At 45.4% G+C, this 21,104-nt stretch overlaps 1 long non-coding RNA gene across 1 annotated transcript in view; it reads right to left on the bottom strand.

The window, feature by feature from the left end:
* The window catches only part of LOC117345748, a 77,546-nt gene extending 58,008 nt beyond the window's left edge, over nt 1–19,538 (bottom strand). Inside the window, exon 1 of the long non-coding RNA XR_004536500.1 lies at nt 19,299–19,538. This is a non-coding gene — a long non-coding RNA (uncharacterized LOC117345748). The remainder of the gene's footprint in view (nt 1–19,298) is intronic.
* Nucleotides 19,539–21,104: the final 1,566 nt, after the last annotated feature.

Below are 21,104 nucleotides of genomic sequence, written 5' to 3'. Positions count from 1 at the left end.
TTGACTAGGTCATTTTAAAGTAGCTCGCAAGCCCAAAAAGTTTGGGCATCCCTGAGCTAGAGTGTTGAAGCTGTGTATTTCTATTTTATTCCCCCCTTTTACAAAACTGTGGAGCGTTTTTTAGCGCCAGCCGTGGTGGTAGCAGCTCTGATGCTCAGAATTCTATAAGCGTCAGAGCTGTTACCACCGTGGCTAAAATCCACACTACAGTTTTGTAAAAGGGGGAGGGGTTAGTTTGTGATGAGACATATTCCATACTAGGCGAAGGTGTTTTCTGTGTGTTCAAAAGACATGGTTTTCTGTTAGGATTGATGGTGTAGGATGGTGATGGTGCTGGTCTGGCTTGTTTAGTTTTACAATGGGTGTATTGATGTACTGCTCACTGCAATATATAAGATGCTGCCTTTTCCTAGGTACTCATGTGTGACGTGTGGCTTGTTACTAAAAATCATGTTTTTCGTACAGATGGGGGGGATGCCAAAAAATGATGGGCCCCGGGTGTTACATATGCTAGGTACGCCACTGTATGTAAAGATACCAGAAAGCTGGCGAAGCAAAAACTTTAAGTAAATTGTTATTCTTCTAAGTTTTGAGTATTTAACCCTCCCACAATCTCACGGGCACTCGTCCTCCGCGCCTGCTCATAAATTTGTGGAGTATGTAACTTGTCGCTCATGCATATTTTTTTTTGCACACACCTCATCAATCCTTAGAGGGAACATTGGTCTGGGTCCTCCTCTCTCTGATTCACTAAACCACACCCCAGGCTATTTAAGACACCTCTGGGCAGCTCTACTAGGCTTTCCTTTACCATGTGCAGATGTTCTGGAGATAGGTATGTACATTTTTATGGGTTTGTAAGGGGGTCAGTGAACACTGAGGAGTGTGTGCGGGTCTTTACTTTGCCTCTGCAGTGGTTATCTGGTCACTTTGGATACCTTTTTGGCATTTATACCTATTTTTACATTGTGTAACTCACGATGTTTAAGTTTCGTCCAGGATGTTTAGTAAAACCTTCGATTATCCCTGCAGAATGACTAAGTCTAGGTCGGCCCCCATCCCGTCCACACCACTCCTCTAGATACGCCCATTTTAGCTCTGGGTGCACAGCCGGATTCAAAGGCCTAAAAAATCCCATGACACATTGAGAAAATCAGTTTTATTTGGCACCTAGATGACCTGTCTTTTAGGTCAGGTTTTTAGATGTGTTTAAGTTTTGATTATGAGCTCCATAGTATACACCATGTGTTGTCTTATGGTAATGGCCTAGTGAACGTCTGTCAGGGTTAACATAGGCAAAAGCAGGAGCTGGCTGAATCCTTGGAGTTTTTTCAGCCATTTAGAACTGCATTATTTCCAACATTGTGCTTTCAAAAGAAGGATTCTGGGCATCCTGTAGCAAGGCATTTCAGATGCGTTGTTGAAAACTTTGGAAACATCCAAAGTTTTAACATTTTTGAAAGCAATATTGCTAAAGGGCTGTCAGGTAAGATTTACCTCTTGGCAGATGATACCAATATCTGCAAGAGTAGAGACCCCTGATGATGTGAATAGCATGAAGAAGGACCTAGTGAAACTTGAAGAATGGTCTGAAATTTGGCAGCTAAGATTTAATGCTAAGAAATGCAAGGTCGTGTATTTGGGCTGCAAAAACCTGAGAGAACAGTACAGTTTAGGAGGTGAAGAACTTTTGTATATGAAATAGAAACAGGACTTGTGTATGATAGTATGTGATGATCTTAAGGTGGCCAAACAGGTTGAAAAAATGATGGTGATAGCTAGAAGAACGCTAGAGTGCATAGGGAGAGGTATGGCCCCTAGTAAAAAGGAGGTATTGATATCCCTGTGTAAGACTCTGATGAGACGTAATTAAAAAAAATACATATTATGTACAATTCTGGAAACCGCACCTTCATAAGAACATAAGACTAGCCTTACTGGGTCAGACCAAAGATCCATCAAGCCCAATAGCTAGTTCTCACAGTAGCCAATCCAGGTCACTAGTACCTGGTCAAAACCCAAAGAGTAGCAACATTGCATGCTATCGATCCAGGGCAATGGCTTGCCTCATATCTTTCTCAATAACAGACTATGGACTTTTCCTCCAGGAAATTGTCCAAACCCTTCTTAAAAACAGCTACACTATCCACTCATACCACAACCTCCTATTAGTTTTAAAAGTATTTCCCTGTAACTTCATCGAGTGTCCCCTAGTCTTTGTAATTTTTGATGGAGTGAAAAATCAATCCACTTGTACCCATTCTACTCCACTCAGGATTCTGTAGACTTCAATCATATCTCCCCTCAGCCATCTCTTTTCCAAGCTGAAGAGCCCTAACTTTTTTAGTCTTTCCTGATATGAGAGGAGTTCCATCCTCTTTATCATCTTGGTCACTCTTCTTTGAACAAAGATATAAAAAGGATAGAGTCAGTCCAGCGGAAGGCTACTAAAATGGTTGGTGGTCTTCATCATATAGTATATGGAGTCAGACTTGAAGATTTAACTTTGGAGGAAATGTGAGAAAAGGGAGATATGATAGAGACATTTTGATCATGACAGACATTTAATTACCTAGATGGCATAAATGCACATGAGGCGAGTCTCTTTCATTTGAAAGGAAACTCTAGAATGAGAGGGCATAGGATGAATATCACTAAAATTCAGACTTTCCTTTCTGAGCATGCTGTCAAGACTATTATCCAGGCTCTTGTCACCTCTCGCCTGGATTACTGCAACATGCTTCTCGTAGGTCTGCCGATAAGCCATCTCTCCCCCCTTCAATCTCTTCAGAATTCTGCTGCGCGCCTCGTAGTCCATCAGTATTGTTATGCTAATGTTACACCTCTCCTCAAGTCGTTTCATTGGCTCCCTGTCTGCTTCCACATTCAGTTCAAACTCCACTTACTGACCTACAAGCGTACTCACTCTGCGACTCCTCAGTATCTCTATCTCTCCCTACACCCCGCCCCGGGAACTTCATTCTTTGAGTAAATCTCTCTTATCTGTGCCCCTTCTCCTCTACTGCCAACTTCAGACTCTGCCCCTTTTACCTTGCTATGCCGTATGCCTGGAATAACCTGCCTGAATCAGTACGCCAGACTCCATCTCTGGCGGTATTCAAATCCAGACTCAAAGCCCACTTTTTGCGTTTAGGTCCTAATCACTTCTAACTTCTAATACACTATGGGCTCCTTTTACTAAGGTGCGCTAGCATTTTTAGCGCACGCAGGAAATTACCGCACGCTACGCTTCTAAAACTAATGCCAGCTCAATGCAGGCATTAAGGTCTAGCGTGCGTGGCAATGTAGCACGCGCTATTCCGCGCATTAAAGCCCTAGCGCACCTTAGTAAAAGGAGCCCTATATCTGTTTCTCATTCCCTCTGCAGTCCCTACTCTACCTCTTCATCCCTTTGTATCCTCCTTCATAAATAGTATATATTGATCCAATCTGTGTCCTGTGTGTGTGTCATAGTTAGATTGTAAACTCTTTCAAGCAGGGACAGTCTCTTGCATGTTTAATGTACAGCGCTGCATGCATCTGGTAATGCTATAGAAATAATACATAGTAGTAGACTTGTAGTAGATAGGCTCAGGAGTAAGCTAAGAAAATATCTGGGAGTGCAGTTTTTTCACAGCACTTTCCCCTGGATTCCATATATGGCACTCAAAATTGCATGCGGAAATTTGAGTGCATGCCCAATTTCTGTATGCAATTTTAATGAATAATGAATCAAATAGCGCTAATTGGGCGCTAATATCGATTATTGGCACTAATTAGAATTACAAGTGCATCTTGCTAGGTGCTATTCTATAAAGATGTGCATGCAAATTCTTACATGTGGATCTGAAAAGGGACATGTCCATGGGAGGGCAAGAGAGTGTTATAGGAGTTCCAAGAATTTGCATTGCATTAGGTGCAAGAATTTACATCAGGTTTCAGTTGGTGTAAATCTTTGCACCTAAAAGTTGGGTATTGACCCCAGCACTAAGAGCTATTCTATAAAAAGCACCCAAATCGGTGTGCCGCTTATAAAATAGCACTTGACGCTTATTTTTTCGGTGATTTTTCAGCACCCTTAATAGAATTTGGTCTTTTGAGGCAGCTCAGATATTCTCCAAATATTTCCTGGAGGTAAGTGCAGCTACAGTTTTCAGGATTCTTTTTCTTTAAAGCTGACGTCAATTCTGCAGGTTTATTTTGTCTGGCTTTTTAAAAAAGCCCAGTAGCTGCAGGCAAGTAGACAAATCACAACTTCTCACATAATCTCACAGGAGATATCATTTTACATACATATTAAGAGACAGACATCAAACATGTATTTTTAATTATTCACATTAATCATTTAAAATTTCTTGCAATTAATGCCAGCATTGTTTCGAAAGAATCTATTCCATCATAATGATGCAACAATTGTAAAAAATAGAATCCAAAATATAGTCATCCTTTGTCTCTTTTGGAATAAAGGAAAATACATTTTCTGAAATTAATATTCTTGAAATGAGACGGCACGTCACTTTTTATGAGACAAGCAAATGTGTGGCAATTTACAAAAAGGTATTGCTCATGAAATAAGTGTAGATTGTTGAAGTGATCAATTTCTACTGTAATACATGAGCAGTAGGGGTAATTCTATAACAGATCACCTAGAAGAAGAGGATAAGCAGGCACCTATTTCAAGCCTGTTCTGTAAAAAAAAATGTAAGTGGTTAGTGGCAGAGAAAGCACTTAACAGTTAAGGTGCATCAGCCCTATAGCTGGTGTAAATGCCTGTGTCCACAGTCAGAAGACAGAGTTAGAAAAAAAATTAAGAAAAAAAAAATGGTACAAAAAAGTCATCTGCCCAATGTGGCCATATTTTGGCTTACGCTTGCTTCAGGGATATATGATGTTACCTTAATAGGGGTCTAAGAACATAAGAACATAAGCAGTGCCTCCACCGGGTCAGACCATAGGTCCATCCTGCCCGGCAGTCCGCTCCCGCGGCGGCCCAAACAGGTCACGACCTGTCTGAATCACCAGAAGGGGCTCCCTTGCCACCTTGGTTTCTCATTGAAGTCCTATCTTCCCATCGTAGTCCTAACCCTCCGGTCTTGCACATGCACGACCTGTTGGGTTTCTATACTTATTACCTGGTTAGCTTTCTATACCTGTATTACATCCCAGCACCTCTCTCAGTATCCCACGATCCCTTTATCCCTCAGGAATCCGTCCAATCCCTGTTTGAATCCCTGTACCGTACTCTGCCTGATCACTTCCTCCGGTAGCGCATTCCAAGTGTCCACGACCCTTTGGGTGAAAAAAAACTTCCTTGCATTTGTTTTGAACCTATCTCCCTTCAGTTTCTCCGAATGCCCCCTCGTACTTGTTGTCCCCTTCAGTCTGAAGAATCTGTCCCTATTCACCCTCTCTATGCCCCTCATGATCTTGAAGGTCTCTATCATATCTCCCCTGAGCCTCCTTTTTTCCAGAGAGAAGAGCCCCAGCCTATCCAACCTCTCGGCGTATGGGCAGTGTTCCAGCCCTTTTACCATTTTCGTTGCTCTCCTTTGGACTCTCTCAAGTACCACCATGTCCTGCTTGAGGTGTGGCGACCAATACTGAACGCAGTATTCCAGATGTGGACGCACCATCGCTCGATACAATGGCATGATGACTTCCCGCATCCTGGTTGTTATGACCCTCTTTATGATGCCCAGCATCCTGTTGGCTTTTTTCGAGGCTGCTGCGCACTGTGCAGATGGCTTCAGTGATGCATCCACCAGCACACCCAAGTCTCTCTCAAGTCTGCTGTCTCCCAACAATGCCCCCCCCAATTTGTAGTTGAACAACGGGTTCTTTTTCCCTATATGCATGACCTTGCATTTTTCCACGTTAAAGCGCATTTGCCATTTGTTTGCCCAGTCTTCCAGCTTGTCCAGGTCTCTTTGCAGGTCCTCACACTCCTCCCTGGACCTAACTCTACCGCACAGTTTGGTATCATCTGCAAATTTTATAACCTCGCACTTTGCCTCCTTTTCCAGGTCATTGATAAATATGTTGAAGAGTAACGGCCCCAGCACCGATCCCTGTGGCACACCGCTCGTGACTCCCCGCCAGTCAGAATATTGGCCCTTCACTCTGACCCTCTGCAGTCTACCCAACAACCAGTGCTTGATCCATCTGTGCACATCCCCTCCCACCCCGTGGTTCCACAGCTTCCTAAGCAGCCTTTCATGTGGCACCTTGTCGAAAGCCTTTTGAAAATCGAGGTAAATGATGTCTATGGGTTCCCCATTGTCCACCCGACTGCTTATTCCCTCAAAGAAGTACAGAAGGTTCGTTAGGCACGACCTTCCCTTACAGAATCCGTGCTGGCTTGTTCTCAGTAGGCCATTCCTCTCGATGTGCTCGCAAATGCCGTCCTTGATCATAGCTTCCACCATCTTCCCTATAATTGAAGTCAGGCTTACCGGCCTGTAGTTCCCGGGGTCACCCCTCGATCCCTTCTTGAAGATAGGTGTGACATTCGCCAATTTCCAGTCCTCTGGTACCTCACCAGTTTTCAAGGATAGGTTGCAAACATGCTGGATTGTGCCCGCTATTTCTTGTCTTAGTTCCTTCAGAACCCTTGGGTGGATCCCATCCGGGCCCGGTGATTTACCGCATTTTAACCTGTCTATCTGTTTGAGGACATCCTCCTTACTTACCTCTATGTGCTCCAATTTTTCGGCCTGTTCCCCACTCATGAGCTCCTCTGAGTCCGGTATATTAGATGTGTCTTCGCTCGTGAAAACCGACGAGAAGAACGTGTTCAACCTCTCAGCTACCTCTTTATCCTCCTTAATCACTCCCTTCCTATCCCCATCGTCCAACGGCCCCACCTCCTCTCTCGCTGGTCGCTTCCCCTTTACGTAACTGAAGAATGCCTTGAAGTTTTTCGCCTCCCTGGCCAGCCCCTCTTCGTATTCCCCTTTCGCTTTTCTAACCTCTTGGTGGCATTCCTTTTGGCATTTCCTGTGCGCCTGGTGATTTTCCTCCGTTGGGTCCTTTTTCCATCTCCGGAAGGATACTTTTTTGTCATTTATTGCCCTCTTTACTTCAGTTGACATCCAAACCAGGTCCTTTGATCGCTTGTTCTTGCAGCCTTTCCTGAAACTGGGGACGTACATTCTTTGTGCTTCCTGCAGGGTGTCCCTGAATAGGGTCCAGGCGCTTCCCACAGTCTCCATCCTAAAGATGTTTCTGTGCTTCCTCCCCACCATTTCCCTCATAGCAACATAGTTCCCTTTCTTGAAGTTGAGCGCAGTTGTTGTGGTCCTCCTTAATATGGGTGTCCCCCTTTCTAATGTGAATCTGATTGCGTTGTGATCACTGTTGCCTAGTGGTCCTCCCACTTCTACCCCTCTTGCAGGCCCCCCTAATCCGTTTAGGATGAGGTCAAGAGTAGCACCCCCTCGCGTCGATTCTTTGACTAGTTGCTCCATGAAGCAGTCCCTCACAGCTTCTACAAATCCTGTTTCCCTAGTGCAGTTGGAGTGACCCGTACTCCAGTCTATTCCCGGGTAGTTGAAGTCCCCCATCACTGTTACACTTCCAGTCCTGCATTCCTGTCTCAATTCCACTTCCAAGTCGTGTCCGACTCCTTCTGGCGTGCCAGGTGGGCGATAGTACAGCCCCAGTTTTATGCCTGCACCCTTGTTTCCCGGCAATTTGTCCCATAGCGATTCCAGCCCCTCTGCCTTCGTTGCCATATCCATCCCAACCGAGTGGATAGAGTCCTTTATATATAGTGCTATGCCTCTCCCCTTCTTGTGGATCCTGTCCCTCCTGTAGAGCTTGTACCCCGGCAGCGCCACATCCCATTGATTTTCCTCTGTCCACCAGGTTTCTGCAATTCCAATTATATCTAGGTCCTCCCCCTTGGCCACGACTTCTAGTTCACCCATCTTGGCCATGAGGCTTCTTGCATTTGCGTATAAGCACCGCAGGTCCCGTAGGTCCCGTAATTTTTCCTCCACCTCTGCATTTACCTGGGCCGCCTGCCCTTGGATTTCGGGCAGTTCTCCCGTTCCCTGTGCTTCTGCTTTGCCCTCAGCCTTTACCCTCTTAGCTTTCAGCTTCCCCACATTCCTGCCACCCCACTTCCCCGCTTTTCCTCTGGGTTTTCTAGTCCTACCGGCCCCCTCCTGGGCTATCATCCCTTGAGCCTCTGTTTGATCCCCCTCGCCTTGTGGTACCTCTATATTGCCCTCAGCTTTCGCCCTCGTGCCACCCAGTCCCCCTGTGTCTCCATGCCCCTTAGTCTTCTCCCAGCAAGCTCCCTTTACCTGATGTTTCCCTCGCTGTCTGCTTCCTCCCTGCAGTCAGCCCGTTCAGCATCTGTTCTGGATACTGTTGTCCGAAGCGTCAACATCAGATCAGCTGTCGGCTTTCCCCCTCTCCTCAGTTTAAAGCCCTCTCGATCTCCTTCCTCACATTGGCTGCCAGTAGTCTAGTTCCCGCTGTGCTCAGGTGCAGGCCGTCCCGCCGGTAGAGCTTGCTCTTTCCCCAGAAGGACGTCCAGTTCCTCACAAAGTGGAAGCCCTCCTCCTGGCACCATCTCCTCAACCATGCATTCACAGCCTGGAGGTCTGCCTGCCTCTTTGCATCTGCTCTCGGTACAGGCAGGATCTCCGAGAATGCTATCCTCCGTGTGCAACGCTTCAGCTTTCGTCCAGGTCTCAAATTTAATTGTCAAGATTTCACACATCCAACAATGAGATCTAATAAACTCATTTCTGCAGTTCAAAGAATCTATTGAGCAAATGAGCATTCCCATGAGGCTCACATAGCATTTGTTTTAAGCAGTTTGTTGCTTGACTATTAAATTTGAAACACCCTATTAAGGAAACATTATACGCCCCCGAAGCAGGCACAAGCTGAAACATGGCCATGTCAGGTACGTAACTTTTAAATCAGCAACTGAACTAAACGTTATTAAAGACTTTTTCCATACTGCTTTATTTTCGTGATTTTTTCCACCTGTTTTCTGTGTCTAGATTTTAGCCACAATGGCCCATATTCTATAAACGGCGCCCTACCAGCGCCTAAGTTAAGCAGCAAAACTATTAAAAACTCCCCTTAAAATCATTTAAACAAAAAACATTTATGGCAGCATCTAAGGTTGAAGTAGGCGTGGCTAATGCCAGAAACGACCTTAGGCATCACCATAGATGCGAATCACTTCAAACATAGGTACCAGAAATGTAGACCAGGGTTTTTGAGGCCTACATTTCTGGCACCTATGTTTGAGGTAGCTGAAATTCCACAAATGGCACTGTTGTGTGATTGACACGTGATCAGCGGCTGTCTTTTAGGAATCTAGAGTAAGTCAATGGTGATTTCTGAGTCTATCCTGTTCCATCTTCTACTGGGAAAGTGGAGTGGGGGCATTAGACTAAGGGGGTAGGGAGAGTGAGTGAGTGTAATAGTTTCTAACAGGGGCTGTTGGGGGAGAGAAGTAAGTTGGTATTTAAGTTGCTCTCTCATTCATATTCAGGATAGAGTAGGTAAAAAGGGTGGAGAAGTGGCATTATATGTTAAGGATAATATTAAAGTGACAGAATTGCAAGAAATAGGGGTTAAAGTAGAATCACTGTTGGTTAACATGGAAAGAGGGAATGGAAAAGGCATTTACATTGGTGTAATATATAGGCTTCCTTCAGTCAGAAGAAATAGAGGAGGATTTAATCAAAGATAGCTATAAAAGGAAAAGTACTACCGACAGGTGATTTTAAAATGCCTGACATCGATTGGACTGTCCTTGCTGCAGGATCATCTAGAAGCAGAGAGAGAGTTTGGATTTGTTACAGGAAGAATTGTTCTGGCAATTAGTAACGGAACCTATGCGGAATAGATCTTACCTGGACTTGAGGTTACGGTGGGTGATCATTTGGCATCTTGTGATCACAGAATGGTGAGTTTCAATATTAAAATGAGGGATGAGAGGGCCTACCCAGATTTGAAGGTTTTAAACTTCAAAAGAACTAACTTTGTGAAGATGGAGGAATATCTCAAGGAGGAGTTAGTTGAATGGGAACAGCTGAACAAAGTAGAAGAGCAGTGGGCAAAACTGAAAGGAGCTATTCTGAAGGTGGCAAACTTTTAAGTTAAGAAGGTACATAAAGGTAAAAGGAAAAGAAAGTTGCTTTGGTTCTCAAATGCAGTAGCTGAAAAGGTGAGAGAAAAAAGGGTAGCCTTCATACATTACAAGATGTCGCAGAAAGAGGAAGACAGAAAAATATGTGGGGAAAAGCTACTAGAAATAAGAAAAGCTGTCAAAAAAGCAAAGATGCAAATAGAAGAAAAGATAGCTGATATGGTCAAACTGGGGACATAACATTTTTTAGATATGTAAGTGATAGAAAGAACTGTCAAAATGGCATAGTGAGGTTTAAAGGTGAAGGGGACAAATATGCAGAAACCGATAAGGATAAGGCTGAACTGCTTAACAATAATTTCTTTTCTGTGTTCACAGATGAAAGACTGGGGGTAGGACTGCAGAAAACAACCGCAAATGGGAACAGAAGTATAGTAGATCTGGAAAGATTCTCAGAAGACTGTTTGTGAGGAGCTAGCTAAATTAAAAATACAGGCAGCCTGACCCTTCGTGCAGGTGTTTACCTCCTCTGGCTAGTTCTCTCCTCCCAGTGGCACTTCTCTTCATGAAGCCGCGGCCGCTGGTTCCTGCACGCGGCTCACGGCTGACCTGGAAACCTTCCCTTTGGCGTGGGAGGAGAGAGCTGGCCAGAGGAGGTAAACACCCACGGGAGGCACAAAGGGGCTGCCACGTCAGCCGTGAGCTGCGGCTTTGCAAAGAGAACTGCGATGGAAGGAGGGAACCGGCCAGAAGAGGTAAACACCTGCGGGAAGCATGAATTTGGGATGCAGAACAGACGGAAAGATGACGAGGAGCACATTGGGATAGGGAAAGGAGGAGGAGGGTCGCGTTGACACAGGAAGGGGGAGGCAGGACCCCGGTTTGTAAGTACGAGTTTGATGCAAGTTGGGCATTCTTAAACCAAACACTGCCTAGACAAGGCAATGGGGCCTGATGGGATACATCCCAGGGTACTCAAGGAACTCAGAGGTTCTGGCAGTCCCATTGTTTCATTGTTTCAATGCTTCCTTAGAGACTGATGTAGTCCCAGAAGACTGGAGAAGGGCAGATGTAGTCCCTCTGTACAAGAGTGGAAGTAAAGAGGAGGTTGGGAATTACAGGTTAAGTAAACTAATGGAAACTCTTCTTAAGCGAAGGATAGTGAGATTTCTAGAATCGAATGGACTGCAGGACCCAAGGCAGCATGGTTTTACAAGAGGCAGGTCTTGTCAGACGAATCTGATTGATTTCTTTGATTGGGTGACCAAAAAGTTGGATATGGTAGGGGCGCTAGATGTAGTGTACTTGGACTATAGCAAAGCTTTTGACTTGGTGCCATATAGGAGATTAATAAATAAACTGAATGCATGCATTATGGAACCTAAAATGACAAACTGGATTAGAAGCTGGTTAAGTAGAAGGAGACAAAGGGTAGTGGTAAATGGAGTTTGCTCAGAGGAAAAGGTTGTTAATAGTGGAGTGCCACATGGATATGTCCTTGGGCCGGCTCTATTTAACAACTTTGTGAGTGATATTACGGAAGGACTGTTTGGCAAAGTTTGCCTTTTTGCAGATGATACCAAGCTCTGTAAAAGAATAGACAACCCGGAGGGTGTGGATAACATGAGGAGGGGGATCTGGTGAAGCTTGAAGAATGGTCAAATAACTGGCAACTAAGATTTAATGCTAAAAAAAATGTAGGGTCATGCAAAATCCAGGAGAAAGGAGGCAAGGAACTTTTGTGCACAGAAGAGCGGGACTTAGAGTGATTGTGTTTTATGATCTCAAGGTGGCAAAACAGGTAGAAAAAGTGAAGGTCAAAGCTAGGAAGACTCTTGGGTGCATAAAGAGAGGAATGGCCAAAAGGAAAAGGGAGATGATAATGCTGCTGTATAAGTCCTTGGTGAGGCCCCATTTGGAATGCTGTGTGCAGTTTTGGAGACTGTACCTTCAAAAAGGTATAAATAGAATAATAGAGTTGGTCCAGAGGGCTGCTACAAAGTTGGTTAGTGGCCTTTATCATAAATTGTATGGGGACAGACATAGAGAACTTAATACTCTAGAGCAGGGGTGTCAAACCTTTTGGCTTCCCTGGGCCGCATTGTCCAAAAAAATGTTTCTGGGGCCGCGCAAACGCTGCAGCAAGACAGAAGAGGGAGCCGGCAAGATGGTAAACACTCAGGGGCAGCCGAGGAAAACACTGCATCGCCCTCAACCGGGGCCACACAAAATACTTCACTGGGCCTCATGTCGCCCTCGTGCCGCAGGTTGGACACCCCTGCTCTAGAGAAAAGATAGGAGAGAGGGGATATGATAGAAACTTTTAAATATCTCCATGGTGTTAAATGTACAGGAGGTGAGTCCTTTTCAAATGGAGGAAAATTCTGGAAGGAGCAGGCATAGGATGAAGTTAAGAGATGATAGGATCGGCTGGTGACTTGTCTCCCAGGAGCAAGAACCAAGGACATCACCGACAGAATTGAAAGGATCCTGGAAGGAGCAGAGACGGAAGAGATGGCAGTGATAGTCCACGTCGTGACAAATGATGTCGCCAGGAGAGACTACAGCAGGAAGGAACTCACCGAACAGTTCAAGATTTTGGAAAGGAAGCTGAAGATGAGGACTCAGAGGATAGCGTTCTCGGAGATCCTACCAGTACCAAGGGCTGATGTGAAGAGGCAGACGGAACTACAATCAATAAATGCGTGGATGAGAAGATGGTGTGAAGAAGAGGGTTTTCACTTCGTGAGGAACTGGAAAACGTTCTGGGGCAAGAACAAGCTCTTCAGGAGAGATGACTACACCTGAGCACGGCGGGAACCAGACTACTAGCAAATAACGTCAGGAGAGGAATAGAGCTGGCTTTAAACTGAGAGGTAGGGGAAAGCCCACAGTCGATCATGTGCTGATGATTCGGAAGACAGTATCCCGAAAGGATACTGAGTGGGGGAAGTGCTGGGAAGACACCAAAAACACCAAACAGGCAACGAAAAACCAACGGAACCAGACGAATCAAGAAGGGGATAGGAGGAGTCTACTACATGGGGAAGACAAAAAGGAACAAGAGGAAGGGAATGAACATAAAGAGGAAACGTACCAAGTACCATAAGGGGAAGACAGGAAAGACAATAAACAGGAGAGGAGAGACAATAAACAAAAGTCTGCAGAAGGGAATGGAAAAAATAATGAATCTCAAGAGAAAAAAAACAAGAAAACAAAAATATCGAGACTTAAATTGCATGTACACTAACGCAAGAAGCCTGAAGAACAAAATGGGGGAACTAGAAATCATGGCCAAAGATGAGAACCTAGACATCATAGCAATCACGGAAACATGGTGGAACGAGGAAAACAAATGGGACACAGTACTGCCTGGGTACAAGCTCTACCGAAGAGACAGGACAAATCAGAAAGGAGGAGGAGTAGCACTTTACGTAAGGGACGGCATTCAATCAACCGGAGTGGACGCAGCAATGACAAATGACCAACTGGAATCAATATGGGTTAAAATACCAGGAAGAAAGGGAACCATGATAAAGTTGGGACTGTATTACCGCCCACCTGGGCAAACAGAAGCAAAGGATGAAGAACTGAGAGCTGAGTTGAGGCGAGAATGTAAAAACGCAAACACCATAGTTATGGGAGATTTCAACTATCCTGGGATAGACTGGAGCCATGGAGTTTCAAAGTGTTCAAAGGAATCGGAGTTCCTGGAGGCTGTAAGGGACTGCTACTTAGAACAGCTCATCATGGAACCAACGAGAGGGACAGCTATTCTGGATCTAATCCTCAACGGGCTGAGAGGACCTGCCCAAGAAGTGGAAGTAGTGGGACCATTAGGAAACAGTGATCACAACATGATCCAATTCAAAGTGGAAATAGGTATGCTAAAGGGGAGAAGAACTATTGCAACAACGTTCAATTTCAGGAAAGGGAACTATGATGCCATGAGACAAATGGTAAAGAGAAAACTCAGGGACAGTTCCAGAAAGGCACAGACGGTGGAGCAAGCCTGGACCTTATTCAAGGACACGGTAAACGAAGCGCAAAACCAGTATATACCCAGACTTAGAAAAGGGTGCAGAAAGAATCGAGCAAAAGACCCAGCATGGTTAACCAATGAGGTTAAGAAGGTGATAGGAAACAAGAAAAAAATCTTTCAGGACGTGGAAAAAGGATAAAAATGAGAAAAATTGGAAAGAGCACAGGAAGCATCAAAAAGAATGTCACCGCATGGTCAGAACAGCAAAGAAAGAGTATGAAGAGAGACTTGCCAAGGAGGCGCGGAATTTTAAACCATTCTTTCGATATGTGAAAGGAAAACAACCGGCGAGGGAGGAGGTGGGACCCCTGGATGAGGGAGACAGGAAGGGAGTGTTATTGGAGGAAAAGGAGGTGGCGGACAGACTAAATACGTTCTTCTCATCGGTCTTCACAAAAGAGGACACATCCAACGTGCCGGAACCGGAAAAATTCTTCAAGGGGGATCATGAGAAAAAATTATCGTGCATGGAGGTAAGCCTTGAAGACGTACTCAAACAGATAGATAGACTAAAAACTGACAAATCTCCGGGCCCAGACGGAATCCACCCGAGAATACTAAAGGAGCTTAGAGACGAAATAGCGGAGTTACTACAGCAGATTTGCAACCTATCCTTGAAAACAGGGGTAATCCCGGAAGACTGGAGGATAGCGAATATTACACCTATCTTCAAGAAAGGATCCATAGGCGACCTAGGGAATTATAGACCGGTCAGCTTAACCTCAGTTCCGGGGAAGATGGCCGAATCATTAATCAAGGACAGTATCAATGAGCATATAGAAAGAAATAAGCTGATGAGAGCAAGCCAGCATGGTTTCTTTAATGGAAGATCATGCCAAACAAACCTACTGCACTTCTTTGAGGGGAGAAGCGAACAATTGGACAAAGGTGACCCCATAGACATAGTATACATGGATTTCCAGAAAGCCTTCGACAAGGTACCTCACGAGCGCCTACTAAGGAAGCTGTGGAACCACGGGGTGGAAAGGGACATACACAGATGGATCAGAAACTGGCTGGCGGACAGGAAACAGAGGGTAGGAGTAAAGGGACACTATTCTGAATGGAAAGGAGTCACAAGTGGCGTCCCGCAAGGGTCAGTGCTGGGACCACTGTTGTTCAATATATTTATTAATGACCTGGAAACAGGGATGAAGTGCAAAGTTATAAAATTTGCAGATGACACAAAACCCTCCGATACGGTTAGATCTGTTGAGGAATGTAAAGAACTTCAAAGGGACCTGAACAAACTGAGGGAATGGGCAAATAAATGGCAGATGAGCTTCAATGTATATAAAGTCATGCACATAGGGAAAGGAAACCCGATGTACAACTACACAATGGGGGGGGGATGATAATGGGGGGAAGGCAACATAGAAAAGGACTTGGGGGTTTTGGTGGATAAAACAATGAAACCAGCGGCAAAATGCGCAGCGGCCTCAAAAAAGGTGAGCAGAATGTTGGGCATTATCAAAAAAGGTATCATTACCAAAACCAAGGAGGTTATCCTCCCGCTGTATAGGGCAATGGTGTGACCGCATCTGGAGTACTGCGTTCAATACTGGTCACCGTACCTTAAAAAGGATATGGCAACACTCGAGAGGGTCTAGAAAAGAGCAACAAAAATGATAAAGGGCATGGAGAACCTTCCTTATGCTGAGAGGCTGGAGAAGCTAGGGCTCTTTTTCCTGGAAAAGCGGAGACTTAGAGGGGATATGACAGAAACTTATAAGATTATGATGGGTATAGAGAAGGTAGAGAGGGACAGATTCTTCAGACTGGCGGGGGCAACAAAAACTAGAGGGCACTCAAAAAAATTGAAGGGAGACAGATTCAGAACAAATGCTAGGAAGTTCTTCTTCACTCAGAGGGTGGTGGACACCTGGAATTCGCTTCCAGAAGAGGTGGTAGAGCAGAGTACGATTTTGGGTTTCAAAATGGGATTGGATGAGTTCCTGAAGGAAAAGGAGATTGAAAGGTACAATTAGAGGGTTACTATACAGTACAAAATGCTTTGAAGCATTAGATCACTTACAGGTCATCGACCTGGGGGGCCGCCGCAGGAGCGGACTGCTGGGAATGATAGACCTTTAGTCTGTCTCGGCAGAGGCGATGCTTATGTTCTTATGATAGGCTCAGGAGTAATGTAAGAAAATACTTTATAGAAAAGGTGGTAGCTGCATGGAATGGTCTCCCGGTGGAGAGATAACAACTGTATCTGAATTCAAGAGAGCGTGGGACAGGCATGTGGGATCTCTTAGGGAGAAGAGAAGATAATGGATGGTGGGGAAAGGCAGGCTAGATGGGCCACTAGGCCTTTATCTGCTGTTAGGTTTCTAAGAAAAATGAGCACATCTAAACCAAAGTCAGAAAATAACAATCTAATGAATAAAATAGAAGAAATGCTCCATTAGACTAATCCAGGGGTAGGCAATTCCGGTCCTCGAGAGCCGGAGCCAGGTCAGGTTTTCAGGATATCCACAATGAATATGTATGAGATGGATTTGCATGCACTGCCTCCTAGAGATGCAAATCTATCTCATGCATATTTATTGTGGATATCCTGAAAACCTGACCTGGCTCCAGCTCTCGAGGACCGGAATTGCCTACCCCTGGACTAATCTAACAGGATGACAAAGAGAAAATAAAGGCACCACAAAGACAAACCTTTGAAGAAAAAGGTGTTAAGTTTGGCCGCCAACAGGAACATCTTTACAATATATTCATTATTCTTCACTTCCCAAGTTGAAGTGGAAGTCACTGGATTCAGTAATCTCTTAGCATCCAAATAAAGCTCTTAATTGTTCCGGAACAAAGAAAACATAGTTAACCCCTATATAGTTTACTAAACATTTACATGGATCGTGAAGAAAGAAAGATACACCTAAGCTATGCATTATTTCATGCCTAGATAAAGAGTGCTTTCAATGCTCCAGGGTAACTAACAAAATTTGTGAATTTTGAAAAATAAACACATACAGTGGTACCTCGGTTTACGAGTGCACCGGTTTGCGAGTGTTTTGCAAGACGAGCAAAACATTCGCAAAATCGGCACCTCGGAAACCGAGCGTGGCTCGATTTACAAACGCCTCCCCGCGATCTGGCACCCTCCCCCCACGATATGGCCCCCCCCTGCCATGATCCGGCACCCCACCGCCGCGACCTGAAATCCCCCAGACCCACCTGAACCCACTTCTTACTTTCAGCTCGGCCTTGGCACCGGCACCGGCATGTCCTGTGCGTTGGTGCCGGTGCCCGAAGATAGGCCTCCTCTTCTGTGCTGGGCCTTGCTCAAGGCCTGCGAGTTCACGTTCTCTCCGGAAATCTCGGAGAAAACATGAACTCGCAGGCCTTGAGCATGCGCAGATGCTCAAGGCCCAGCACAGAAGAGGGCACCGGCACCAACGCACAGGACATGCCGGTGCCGAGCTGAAAGTAAGAAGCGGGTTTGGGTGGGTCTGGGGGACTTCAGGTCACGGCGGGGGGGGGGGGGTGCCGGATCGCGGGGGGGGTGCCTGATTGCGGGGGGAAGGGTACCAGATCACAGGGGGAGGGTGCCAGATCGCGGGGGGGGGGGGGGGGGTAATGCCAGTTCTCGTGGGAGGGGGGAAATAGAGCAGCGCCGCTGGCCTCGGGGGGTGGGAACATATCAAAGCGAGTTTCCATTATTTCTTATGGGGAATACAAGTATTTTGGCTTACGAGCATGCTTCTGGAACGAATTATGCTCATAAACCAAGGTACCACTGTACTCATATTCTCATCTTGTTCAAAGACCATTAAAAGCCACTAAGGATGCCTTCCCTTACATAATCACCTGATAATTCCAAGAAAGAAATTATATTGGGATGCAAAGCTGGCATTAGATTGCTCTTACTCACCCATGGGAAAGTAATATACCTTAGCAATAGGTGGGAGCAGATCAGATGGTATTTTGAGCATTTCATTGTGGTCCCATACTGTGAAGTTTTGGAAATTTCTAATCTAATATTGGATTTGTTGATTGCTCTGTACCTATAAAGGTTGAAGGCAATTTATAATTATACAAGAACTCATACAAACATGGGGAACTTACAGAAGAAGTTGCAGCAGCGGGTTACAATACAGTATAAGGAGAGAATATGCAAAGCAAGAGTTGATACAGGCGAGGAAAGCTTACAGAAAATGACATTGTGACAATCTATGGTCAAATAAGAGTGTGTGACATCATAGGGATCATGCTGGACAGTGAATATAGGCAAGTTTATGGAACATGGAGATTGGCTAACTTTGGGAAGTCTATAAGGATCATCTTACAGATAGGCAGATAGTAAACAGAGAGATGTTTTCCGTTTTCTTCTAAAACCCAAGTAGTTAGGTTCCGATCTCATGTCTATAGGGAGACTGTTCCAGTTTTTTATTGCGAAGAATGAGTTAAATCTAATCTACGGAGTCAAATGCTGCAGAGATGTTGAACTGGAGTAGAATGGCCTGTTAACCTTTACTTGTGGTTTGCTTGTTGTGAGGGTGAGGAGTATAAGTTCCGTACTGTGTTGAGTAGAGATAAGAGTGTTGTTTGATGTATTGGTTGAGTTGTTCACAGGCTAGAGTTTCAATCAACTTCATTAGCCTTCTTCCACTTTCAGTGATAATGAGCTTTGTGTATGATTAGACAATTTTGTTTGTAATTTCATATTATGTTGCTCACAGGTTGACTGGTAGTGGCTTTAATTACTGTATGCCCCTCCCTTTCACACCAAAGGAGAAATTGTGTCTTACTTGATAATTTTATTTAATCAGTGTCACTGTTCTGAACCAGCAGGTACTGTATTATTCTTTCCCACTAGCAGATGGGAGTTAGATAAAACTGAATTAAACCAGTGAAATCACTGGCTATGTGGTGTGGTGCTCTTTGGAACAATGCAGTATGCATTTGCCCAAGCAGTAGAAGGTTCCTTTTTGGTAACACACCCATCCCATCAACCACTGCAGCTGCAATTAAGAGCAAGCAAGCAAAACATCAGAGTGGCACACCCTACTCTGTATACCAAGGAATAGCCAGGTCACATCCTTAACTTTGAATAGGAAAAGACGGAACATACCCAAACCCCCAGGACGAGGTCTTCCAAGAACAGGATTTCAGAACAGTGACACTTACTGAAAATGATTAGGTAAGGCAGGGGCCCCAACCACCGGTCCGCAGCCCACTAGTGGTCCGCAGCTGTCTGACAGCCGGGCCGCGAAAGAACTGCCCTCGTCTTGCAGCTTGGTCGCGAGAGAACTGCCGGCAACTCGCATCTCTTCCCCTCGTCTTGCCATCTCCCTCCCTTCCCCTCAACTTTGCGGGTGCTCTTCAGAGTTTTCTGTTTGAGTGTCTGGATGCGGCAACATTCTCACAAGTCCCATGTGACTGCCCCAAAGGTTCTCCTCTGTCGCACTTCCTGTTTCCGCCTGGGAGGCTTGTGTCAGAGGGGAACCTTTGGGGAAGTCGCGCGGGACTTGTGAAAATGTTGCCGCATCCGGACACTCAGAGCTCCTTTTACTAAGCTGCATGCTCAACCCACACTATGCGGCTAGAACTAACGCCAGCTCAATGCTGGCGTTAGCGTCTAGTGTGTGTTAAAACCTCTATCGCAGCTTAGTAAAAGGAGCCCTCAGAAACAGAAAACTGTGAAGGTGGCCCGACAAAGGGAAGAGGTTCTGTGGCGCTGAAAGGAAGTGGAGGGAGAGAGGGAAGGGTAACAGACGATGAAAGGGAGAGAGAGGAGAGCAGACTGAAGAAAGTGGAGAGGGAGGAGCAGACTCTGAAGAGAAGTGGAGAGAGAGGGAGGAGCAGACGCTGGATGAAAGTGGGAAGGGGAGAAGATGCTAGTTGGAAGGGGAGAGAGATAGGGGAACAGATGCTGAAAGTGGGGAGGAAAGAAAGGGAAGCAGACGCTGGTTGGAAGGGAAGAGAGAGGGAACAGATGCTAGAAGGAAGTGGGGAGAAGAGAAAGGGGAGCAGACGCTGGTTGGAAGGGGAGAGAGAGAGAAAGGGGAACAGATGCTGAAAGTGGGGAGAAAAAAAAGGGGAGCAGACACTAGTTGGAAGGGAAGTGTGAGAGGAACAGACGCTGAAAGTGGATAGAGAGTGAGCAGATGCTAGAAGGAAGTGGGGAGGAGAGAAAGGGGAGCAGATGCTGGCTGGGAGGGGAGAGAGAGAGGGGAACAGACACTGGATGGGAGAGGATAGAGAGGGGAGCAGACTCTGGAAGGAAGTGTAGAGGAGAGAGTGAGCACATACTGGATGGGATAAAGAAAGAATACATTCTGGATTGGGGGAAGAGGATAGATTTAGTAAGATACTGGAAGGGGTGAGGGAAAGAGGTGGCAAGCTGTAGGTAGACACAATGAAAGGGAAATTGAGGACTGGAAAATAAATAGACAAGAGGTAGAAAACAAATTGAGAAGGAAGAACAGAAAAGAAAGGGAGAGGAGAGAGAGATACTGGAGCATTGGGGGAGGGGTAGGAGACAGATACCAGATCTGAAGGGAGGAAAGGAGGAGAGAGATGCTAAAAACCACCTGAGATGGAAGGGAAGAAGACAGAGATGTCAGCCCATGGGGGGAGCTGAGGGAGGAATTGGTGCCAGACCAATTGGGGGTGGGGGGAGAGACAGTTTCTGGTAGAAGCATAGAAATAAAGCAGATGCCATATGGAAGAGGCAGAGAGAAGGCAGGCAGTGAATGAAAGGAAGAGAATGACAAGAAGATGAGGAAAGCAGAAACAACAAAGGTAGAAATGTCTATTTCTTTTATTTTTGCTAGAAATGTAAAGTATATTGTGTATAAAACTGCCCTACACTCCCCCCTCCCCCCCCCCACACACACACTAGTCCCTGGAAAAATTTGCTTCTATAAAAGCAGTCCTTGGTGTCAAAAAGGTTGGGGACCACTGAGGTAAGGCATAAATTTCTCTATTCTT

Source organism: Geotrypetes seraphini, chromosome 11 (assembly GCF_902459505.1).
Source record: "Geotrypetes seraphini chromosome 11, aGeoSer1.1, whole genome shotgun sequence".
NCBI classification, from domain to species: domain Eukaryota; kingdom Metazoa; phylum Chordata; class Amphibia; order Gymnophiona; family Dermophiidae; genus Geotrypetes; species Geotrypetes seraphini.
The sequence above is the reverse complement of the archived record's forward strand: the minus strand, read 5'-3'. Positions and strand labels throughout refer to the sequence as shown.